Source organism: Brassica rapa, chromosome A02, assembly GCF_000309985.2.
Source record: "Brassica rapa cultivar Chiifu-401-42 chromosome A02, CAAS_Brap_v3.01, whole genome shotgun sequence".
NCBI classification, from domain to species: domain Eukaryota; kingdom Viridiplantae; phylum Streptophyta; class Magnoliopsida; order Brassicales; family Brassicaceae; genus Brassica; species Brassica rapa.
Window position 1 is genome coordinate 30892055 of NC_024796.2, and position 11112 is coordinate 30903166.

Genomic DNA, 11112 nt, shown 5'->3' on the forward strand with positions numbered 1-11112 from the left:
AAAAGAATATGGAAAATCCCTACGCTACCTAAAATTCGAATGTTCTTGTGGAGAGCTGTGTCTGGTGCGCTTGCGGTTGCTGATTGCCTCAACTCCAGAGGCCTCGGCGTCGATATTAGTTGTAAACTATGTCAAAGTGGACCAGAGACCATCAACCACGTATTGTTTCAATGTCCAACAGCGTCACGTATATGGTCTGACATCGGCTTTGTTTTACCTCCTATCTTCCTGCAACGTACTCTTGAAGAGAACCTCTTAGTGGCTTTTGATATGATAGAGGATAGGAACATAACGACGACCTTAGCTCGCTCCATTCCATGGGTATTATGGTTAATATGGAAGAACAGAAACTCTATTCTGTATGCTGAAACACAGGTTTCTCAAGAGAAAACATTCCGAGACATGAGGGAGGAGGTGGAACAATGGTTCTTCCTGAACGCTGTCGAACCACGAGATAGTATGGGGAGCCATTTTTTGCAGAATAATGATAGATGGTTGCCACCGGAGGAGGGCTTTATCAAGTGCAATATTCACGCCAACTGGAGGAGTTCAACATTACATAGTGGCATAGCTTGGATAGCAAGAAACCAGGATGGGAATGTGTCTTACCATGCACGTGATGCGATCACTCACGCACCGGATCGTATGGTAGCAGAGATTCGGTGTGTGATCTGGGCGTTGTCGAGTCTCAATGATATAGGAGTTACAAAAGTGATCATGGCATCGGATTACAATGAGGTGATGGAAGCTATCAAGGACCCGCTTCAATGGCCAAGGCACAGAGGTTTATTACAACAGGTGATAAAGCTAACAGAGAAATTTGAGATAGTGACTTTTGAAGGGGAGAAAACTTCAGCGAATGGAATTGCTCGTGATATAGCTAGAAGCGTTTTGAGAGATGGAAGGTTTCAATCCTATTTGGCGATGGGAGGCCCCTCCTGGCTCCACGACCGGATTGCTCGAGAAAAGATTTGAAGCGGCTTTTGACTCTTATTTAGAGTGTTGTCTGCTTTCATTTTAATTTTACTACCATGTGGTAGAAGGCATCGCCTTAGTGTTTTATGTCCCTATGATTTATATCATTCCAGACGTTCAAAAAAAAAAAACTTAAATAAGTATATAATAATTATACAGAAATTAGTTAATTTGTTGGGAAAACCCGTGATTTTTGATATCCTGTTATATTTTGTGTTAACAATATAGTTAGTTAACCGTAAAATATATCAAAACTAGTCAAAAGCTACCTTAAAAAAAACTGGTGACCTAGTTCAAATTCAACTTTAAGATATTTTAATAATTGAGTTGTGAGATATCATATGTTCGGTTCAACTCTGGTCCTGATCCTATAAATAAACAAGAATTATTTAACCGGTATCATGCGTCTTTACGTTCCGTTATGGAGAAAACATTTAGAGTTTGAAAAAAAAATGGAAGATTCTATCTCATTTTCCATGATTTTAATTTTTTTAATATGTATGTAATTTAAATTTTTAATTCAGATGAATTTTGGTATTAAAATTTTCTAAATAAAAAAAAAATACATCAATAACAGTAAATATAATATTTTAACTTTAAATTATATTGATTTCTGTGATATTTTTTTAATATTATTTTTTCTTATTGTCCAATTTTGCAAACTATATATGTTCACCAATCAATACAATTCCGCACCGCTAATTTGGTCAAAACCGTACTTGTCCCGCAAACCGCATGAACCGCAGTTGGACCGTACCGCACTTAAATTTCGTCCCGCTAATATTACCAATTCTGTGGTCACCATTCAGACCCTTTAACTTTAACAGCATACGATTTCATTGATTGATATCAATTTCATAGTCAAAGCAATTTCTTCTAATCTGATCAAATGATGCCGTGATGGCATTGGCGACATTTACTGTGTTTGATTGCATATGAGCATGGACACGTATAAGGCTCAAAAACGTGGGAACTCAGCACAGGCTTTCGACTGAGGAAAAATGCATTAAGTAAAGGCCTTTGCTCTCCAACAAGTGCAACATCCGGATCATCTGCAAGCAGGTCTCCTATTATTTATTTCCTCCAGAGTTTTTGTCATCGTCTCATCGTGTGATGAATGTAGTGACCATTTCCCTATAACAATACAACAAAATCATCTCAGGACAGTCATTCTAATTAAAAAGTTCATTTATGAGTTATGACCCTCTACCCTTTGAGGTTCCATGTCATCCAAACGCTGGTAAACTTCTTGCATCCAATCTCAAATACAAAAGCTAAACATGTTGTGATAACTCACCTATTTTCACGTGCTGGATAACTTATAAAATCTTTTCAGTGTAACTGACCATTATGTGCCTTTAATATAAACCTGGTTGACAAAAAAACCTTTGCTGATTCAGATATAAGACGTCCCATCGGACGTTTCGGGTCATCCTTACAATGGTCACATCTTCACATCTAATGGAAATGCTATTCCAGGATATAAACAAATGAAAATGTTTAGTTTTTATTTTATAATCGTGATTTTCCTATATTGTGCCGCTATTTAATATTGGTCAGATATACAAAAACATCTATTAAAACTGAAAAATAATTTCGAAATATAATATTTTCATATCTTTAATATTTACTGGATCAAAATTTAAATTATTATCTTTCTTCATTATTATTTTATTAATAAATTATTATGTTTAACAAAGTTGGATTAATGTCATAAAGTTCGGATTGGAAGTGATATTTATCTAATTAGTATATTTTTTTTATGACGAGAATTTTTTTCCGATAAAGTTATTTTATATACAATTTTAATTTGTTAATAAACTATTGTACTAAGCTTTGAATACAATTTCGTGAAAATAATCATGTAATTCTTTTGCATCTACAGGTGTGAGATCATTTGACATTAGCGTCATGTTCTTTAATAAATCTTCATTTTTATGTACTGAATTTTTCAAACAATTATTTTCTAACAAATTTAACTTGTGAAAAGTATTATTATATTCTTTTAATAAAGTTTTTTGTCTTTCATTATAAATATTCTAATTTTTTATGAAAATTTAAATTATATTGAGAAAAATATATTAATAATTATGTGTAAATACTGATTAATATTAATATTTAATTGGGCCCAAATGGCCCAAACGGAAAAATGTGGAATAAGACCAAATATAAAACTCAGCCCAAATGAAAAAGATTTGTACCCACAAAACTTGTGATCTTTGACCATCCACGTTAAAAAAAAAAACAAAGGAAATGTTTCTTTTTTGTCTCGACGACCTGATGAGAAATGACGATTGAGATGGCAATTTGAAGCTCCATAGTGGTAATGACGGAATAAAGGTTGCTTGAAGAGGTGAACATGTTCTGTAGCAAATCAAAGAACAACCGAGTAATCTGATGTGGATCAAAGTCAAACCGATTCAGCACACAGAAAATTCACCAAGTGCTTCAACATTTTCCGATCTATTTTGGTGATATGCCTCTAACTTTTTCTTTTAGATTATATTAGATTCTTTACACATCTGGAATATCGATCAAGATCTAAAAAAAATTTTCTTAACTATTTTGCATGTCAGATTCTAAGGCATCTTTGAGAAGAACCATGATTTTGAGATGATTATCGATATTTGAAAGACAACAAAACGGACATATAATATCACTTCATCAACTTATACATAGTTAACCTAATACTATATATACACCACGATCTCAAGGTTGTCTCCGTGCACTGCGTTGTACTGCTTCCAAGTGTGCAACACTTTCACATGCACTTTCCAACCACTCTTGAAAGGTTTCACATCTTTTTTTTTTGGTAAACATGTTAAGATTGCATTACCAGTTTTTGAGTTTGTGACAGAAGGTACAAAGGATACTAGTAGCAGAAAATACAAACACCGAAATGAAACTACTAAACAACAACAAAATACAGTAAAGAAAAACACGATTGAGGACGGACATCGAAAGACGAAGGAGAGAGCACTCGAGAGAACTTGTGAGAGTTGCAAGAGTACGCAACAAGCAAGCTCAGAAACTCCATAGTAAGGCATCAGTTATAATATGAGTCACGAGCCGGTAATATTGGCTTGCCCAGGCACTCGCCTCCAAAACATAACCTCACCACGAAGCCCTTCCACCTGCAGAGAGCAAAGACACCAGCGAGAGCTCGGAGCTCGCAGCAGACGACAATGGGGCCGCACCAAAGCGGCGAAATCGACGAACCAGAGCCTGTCGAAGCCCCAGACACCAATCACCACAAACAGCCACCTCTGCTCCTCCCTCCTGAAGATCAAAGGTAACAGATAACTCCAACAACCCGTAAGACCCTCACCGGAACCACCAACACCCCGACAACAATCCCACAATCGCTCTTATTTGGGTAGACAAATGGATGATAAACCCGCCACTTCCACCAGACCCTGCACGATAAAAGGAGCTAACACCACAGGGCAAGAACCAAAGCACTAAAACCCTTACTGCAGAGATGCTAGCGACACTCGCTGTCACCGGGAATGAAGACGAAGGTAGACTACAACAACCTAAGACCACAATGACCCGCACGAGCGACAGACACTGAGAACCAGAGCCTGACCAAAAATCGAACAAAGAAGCTCAATCTAATCAGTTCACCAGACCGCCACCTCCGGCTAAGATGAGAAGAAGAGCTCAGCACTCCTCATAAGCTTGACAGCAACACCTTCTAGCCACAAGGAGCCCTGCAACCACGTACAAGGAAAAACCACTAACAGAGAGTCACCACCACCGCCAGGGAGCTCGCTTGAGACCCAAAATCGACTCTTGATACATCAGTTTCTCATTGGTAGTAAAAAACTACGATGAATCTGAAGTAGAGATCTCAGGGACGAGAGCCCTCCAACCGAGAACGAGGAAACCTGTCTTTGACACCAGCTAACAGACGCCGGAGGAATCGAGGATGACCGGAGCACCACCACCAAAGCACAATCGTCCTCCATTGAAAGCAGATCTGGCCAGATCTGAGCGGTACCTCGAAGTTAGCCCTCGGAAGAACCACCAAGCCCCACCCTTACAGACGCACCTCACCACCGCTCCAGATCCCAAACCACCGAGCAGCGACGCCAGTGAAGAGAGGGAGACCACAACAGAAGGTATATCGGTGAGACAAAGAGCAGAGAAAGGAGGCGAAACAGAGAAGGGAAAGAGACAGAAAAGATTAAGGGGAAGACAGCCGGTGACGACAGTGACAGACTCGCCGGAATCCGCCACCGGCTGAACGGCGCCAATCAAAATTAGGGTTTTTCGAAAGTTAAGAGAGATAAGAGAGAGAAGAGAGAGAGATGATTCGAAAGGTTTCACATCTTTCAAAGAAGTGGCTAGCATAGTTGAAGACATTTTAGGGTTTTTTTTTTGCTATGAAAAGATGTGAGAAAAATTGGAGGGTGTTCGGGGTGTATATCTAGTATTCGGTTAACGTGATGGTCACTGCAGGTCGCCACAAAAATATCTTGCATATTTGGTTTCAGTTAAGGAAATCCTTAGAGTACTGATCAAGCAAAAAATATTTTACAATTATTGTTAGCAAGATTTTGCTGTTCTGTTGGAGTAAATTATCTACACGATATCTTAGATGTGAAGAGGATACTATTTTTTATAATATACGCACCCTTGATGGCCAAGTTGTTCGATATGCTACATTAAAACATAATTCTTTCCCAAGTTATTTAGTACCTCAGTTAACTCATTTTTGTGCTTTTAAAAATTAGCTAAATATTTTTCCATGAAAACTAACTCGTTTTTGTTCACATTATTTTAACAATAATTTAAGAAATAACATATAAACTCTTAGGGTGTGACTGGTGACCAAGGGAACGAGGAGGAACACTATGTTCCTTAATATTCCTTAATTTTTTTACCATTCATAAGGAATGAATTTTCTTTTTCATTCCCCTTCATTCCTTTGTTCGTAGAGAATTATAGAACAAATCTATTCCTCATTAATTTTGACAAGGAACCATCATTCCTAAAATTTTATTCCTACTCATACTTTTTCTATCCGTTCCTATTGTTCCTATGATGGTTACCAGTCACACCCTTAGTGACTGCTTTATGGAAAAATATTTATTGCCAATGTTACAAAGATTATAACTGAAAGAACAGAATCCAAATTAAAAATATTATTTAATATGCAAGAGATCGATTGTAAAACAGTTCGTAACAAAATATGGAATATATCCTTGGATATTTGTATTTTTTTTATATTCACGTTTTGTAACAAATTTGAGTATACTTGGATTGTATTTTGAAAATTATTAATTAGAAAATGATATAATCCAGTTTAGGGTTTAAGTAGAGTATTAGGAAGCAAACCCCAAACTATATTTATGGTATTATTCTGGTTTAGGTATAGTAATCAAATTTTTTTTGAAGACATGAGTTGACACATCTCATTTGTTTAGAACAGTGGACCTACGTGAAAAGTCATAAAAATATTGAATAGAACCATGGGCTTATTAATATGACAAAAATTCTACATGAGCTCAATTAAATTGTGTAAATCGGGTAGGTTTTTTAATAAGACAAAAAATCCATAAAAGCCCATTTAAAGTGTAAAAATCAGATTTAATACAATTTACGGGAGTACCCTTAGTGAAAACGATTTGTGTAGAAAAACAGTGGCATAGATAGTAAATAAAAGAGGGCTTCTACACCCAGGTCTGGGGTTCAAATTCCAGATTATGCAATTTCTTGCAGATTGCATAGGAAATCCAGGTTTCAATTCTCGGAGCAAGCGATTTATTCAACAATTATGCAATTACGGAAGAAAGGCTTACAAGAGTTTCTCAACATGGTGCAAGTAAATCCGGTCAGGCGTGATCTTCATAGGACGGCTCAAATGATGCAGTTAGGCGTAGATCCTCATAAGGCAGGTAGTATTGTCGGTTATCGAATCGTCTTTGTAATCTTTCTCATAATTGTAATATCTAAATAAATCCCCGACAAAAAAAAAAGATAGTAAATAAAAGAGTATTAATGAAGAAAACTTAGATAGGAGCATGCTTTAATAATATAAATTAATTAATTTGTTCCCTTAAGAAAATTATTAAATGTTTTGGAGGAGAAAACTTTTAATATAAATATGATTCATCAAATCCGATATTTCCATCATGTTTTTATAAAAAAGATCTGCATTGGAGATAGAAAATTAAGTGTAATACTTACCATTTCTTAATAAGAATTATAAAACTAAACATTATTAAATTAAACAATCAATTATTATTTTTACATATAAGCTTCTAACTGGTAACCATTAAAATAGGAATAAGAATGAGTAGAAAATAAATGAATAGAAACAAAATAAAAGGAATGAAAATGAATATTTATTCTTTTTGTTCCATATCAATTTTGATAAGGAATTTTATTTTTCTATAGTTTCTTAAAATTCAAGAAATGAAAAGGAATCAAACGCAGCGAAAATTATCCATAAATAGTGTAATTTTTAAAGAATGATAGGAATTGACTATTCTCCTTAATTTCCTATGTCACCATTTGGACCCATAGAATTGAATTTTAAGTTTTATGTTTAACTTTGGGTTATTCTATTATCTCTATTGACAAGTGGTTTTGGAAAGTATGACTTCCTGATGTAATGACATTGCAAAAGCCTTTGATTATGTTCATTGGCCATTTCTCCTAAACACCTTGAGAGCCTTTGACATGCCGGAGCCATTCATCCAATGGATTGAGTTGTGTGTGTGCACGCCGTCCTTTTCAGTTCAGATCAATGGAGAGTTGGCTGGGTTTTTTCAAAGCAAAAGAGGGCTGAGGCAAGGATGTGCACTCTCGCTTTACTTTTGTCATATGCATGAACGTGCTATCTCACATGCTAGACAAGGATGCAGTTAGGAAAGAGATAGGCTATCATCCTCGATGCCAGAATATCCTCTTGATTCATCTATGCTTTGCGGATGATCTGTTTGTCTTCACCGATGGTATGAAAAGTTCTATTGAAGGTATTCTCAGGATCTTTAAAGCCTTTGCAGCGATGTCAGGGCTTAAAATAAGCTTGGAAAAGTCAACCCTCTACATGGCTGGTACAACTGGAGATCAGGAATCAGAAATCCATTCATCTTTCCCCTTTGCTTCAGGTCAACTGTCGGTACGCTACTTAGGTCTTCCTCTACTCACCAAGAGGATGACTGTAAATGACTACATGCCTCTAGTGAAAAAGATCAGGAAAAGAATGAGTTCATGGACTGGTTGATTCCTCTCTCACGCTGGTCGGCTTCAACTGATCAATTCAGTCATTATGAGTCTCGCAAATTTCTGGCTAGCGACTTTTAGATTACCAAGTAGTTGTCTAAAAGAGTTTGAGCGTCTCTGTGCAGCTTTCTTATGGTCAGGACCGTATCTAAAAAAAACCAAAAGCAAAGATTAGCTGGCAAGATAAATGTCTTCAAAAGAATGAGGGTGGATTGGGCATAAAGTCTTTGAAGGAAATAAATAAGGTTCACTGCTTGAAGCTTATTTGGAGAATAGTAATCGCGATCCTCCTTGTGGGTCAAATGGATCCATTGCTATCTGATAAAGAAGGGGTCTTTTTGGTCGATCTCAGTCAACACAAACTTGGGGTCGTGAATGTGAAAACAAAATATTGAAAATGAGGAGTATCGCAAGGCAGTTTATACAAGTTGAGGTCAGGAATGGAAGGCACACTTCATTCTTGTATGAAGCATGGTCTCAGATTGGGTGTCTTAAGGAGGTGGTAGGTGATCATGGCATCATAGCTCTGGGCATAGCAAACAATGCTACAATGGCAGATGTTATATCAAATCATCGAAGGCAGAGGCACATACAGAGTATTCTCAATGACATAGAAGATGAGATCGATAAGGTTTAGAAGATACAAATGACGTTCAGGTTTGGAAGTGGGGAGAAGGGAAGTTCGTGAGTAAGTTTTCTTTTAAGAAGACTTGGCAATAGCTGCGGAGTGGGCATCAAACCTATAACTGGAGTAAAGGAATACGGTTCCCTCAGTCTACTCCAAAGTTCTCTTTCATATTATGGATTGCGATGAGAAATAGACTACAAACGGGTGATAAAATGCAAGCTTGGAATGTCTCTGTGAACACAGACTGTGTTCTATGTCGGGGAGTTCAGAAGACATGTCAACATCTCTTCTTTCAATCCCCTACTCTTCTGAAGTCTGGGAATCTTTGGTTAAAGGGCTTCTTAAAGATGATTTTACCACTGACTAGGATTCTATTGGGGAAATGGTTTCTGGTAGGAGTTACCCTCCAACAGAAATGTTTCTTATCCGATACTCTCTTCAGGTTGCAGTTCATAGTATCTGGAGAAAGCGAAACGCTAGAAGATATGGAGAAGAGCCAAAAGTTGTTGTCCTTCTGAGTAAGCTTATCGACAAAACGATAAGGCTTCATCTTCTTGCTGTCAAAGCCACGGGTCATGCGTATTTGGAAAGGAGTTTACGCACCTGGTTTGAAACAAGTCAAGCTCCAAATCTAACATAGAAGACTAGAAGATTTCTTTTATTCTTTAGACGATTGAGTATATAAATAAACAGAAGCACTAGATGTAACACAGTTTTTTGCTAGAATATAATTTTACATTCATTTATAAAAAAAATGTTATTAAAAATCCTAGTACATCTGTAAGCAAAATGCATATCTCCCCCAGTCCCCTGTTATTAAAATCTCCGAGTGAATTGGCCCCAAACTCTGATCTTTTCAAACTGATTTAGAAAATTTGTTTTTAACTTCCATTAACAAAACATTAACTCTTCCGCTGATTCTAATTGAAAAAAAAAAAAAAATTTGTAACACATCTTATTGAAATAAACAATAAATATCTATCTTATTAAAACTGAAGTACAAAATGAGATTGTTTGGAAACATGTATATGAGTTTAAAAAATAAGAGTGTTTGGTAACATGGATTGTAGTCTTTTAAAAAAATATTACTTTTGTTTGGAAATAAAGATAGTAGTATTTAGCAAAAAAGTAATGGGCTTATGTTATTAAGAAAAATTGAAAGTCCATCATATTATAAGAAATTAACTATTTGGGTCAGTTTTAAAATGAGTCAAATCATTTAAACTTTTTTTTCAAAACTAACCATAAAACAAAATTTAAACTTTATATACATATTTCAAATCAAAATAATAATTCAAAATTGATTTACATCATAAATTAATTGAAAAATATACATATATTCAAAAATGAATTTTTACTAAACTCTTTTTCAATAACCATTACTTTTGTTTGAAAACAAGGATAGTATTATTAAGCAAAAAAGTAATGGGCTTCTGTTATTAAGAAAAATTGAAAGTCCATCATATTATAAGAAACTATCTATTTGAGCCAGTTTTAAAATGAGTCAATCTAATTGTCTAAAACTTTTTTTTCTAAACTAACCATAAAACAAAATTTAAACTTTATATATATATATTTCAAATCAAAATAATAATTCAAAATTGATTTATATCATAAATTGATTGAAAATATACATATATTCAAAAATGGATTTTTACTAAACTATTTTTCAATAACCATTATAAAAAATGTTGTCAACATATATATAAGAAAAATACAATACGAAGCCCAATTTGAAATACCAACTCAAATTATGGTTTTTATATTTCATATTAAGTTTTAAAAATATAATATATGTAATTATTTATATGATGGTACATATAAAATACGATTAATTATATGATGACAATATACGATACATAATAATGACTAGGGATGGACTTTCGGTTACCCATACGTGTTTGGTTCTGATCGATTTGCATTTCAGATTTCCGGGGTCAAAGATTTCAGCCCTATTAGGATGTTTCTAAATTTTGGTTTGAGTGTGATTCAGACCTTTGCGGGTTTGGTTCGAGTTTGGATCCATTTAAATTATTTTTAAAGTTTTAAATCATTATATATTTTAAATTTCTCAAAATCTATAAATAAAATAATATATTTCCTATAAATTTAAATAACATATGTCAGAATACCTAAGCTTAACATATCAATTGGCATTTAAAATTTTTGGATACAAAATCAATAAATATTTTAAGTATTTTTGGTGATTTGAGTATACCTTAACTATTTCAGATATTTACTTTTGACTATCTATATATATTTTCAAGTATTTA

General features: G+C 34.9%; 1 long non-coding RNA gene across 1 annotated transcript; it reads left to right on the plus strand.

The window, feature by feature from the left end:
* The first annotated feature begins 1794 nt into the window (after positions 1-1794).
* LOC103855276 lies at positions 1795-10562 on the plus strand. Its single transcript, XR_630664.2, has 2 exons — positions 1795-3766; positions 5301-10562. It is a non-coding gene; the product is annotated as an uncharacterized LOC103855276 (long non-coding RNA).
* The last annotated feature ends 550 nt before the right edge of the window (positions 10563-11112 follow it).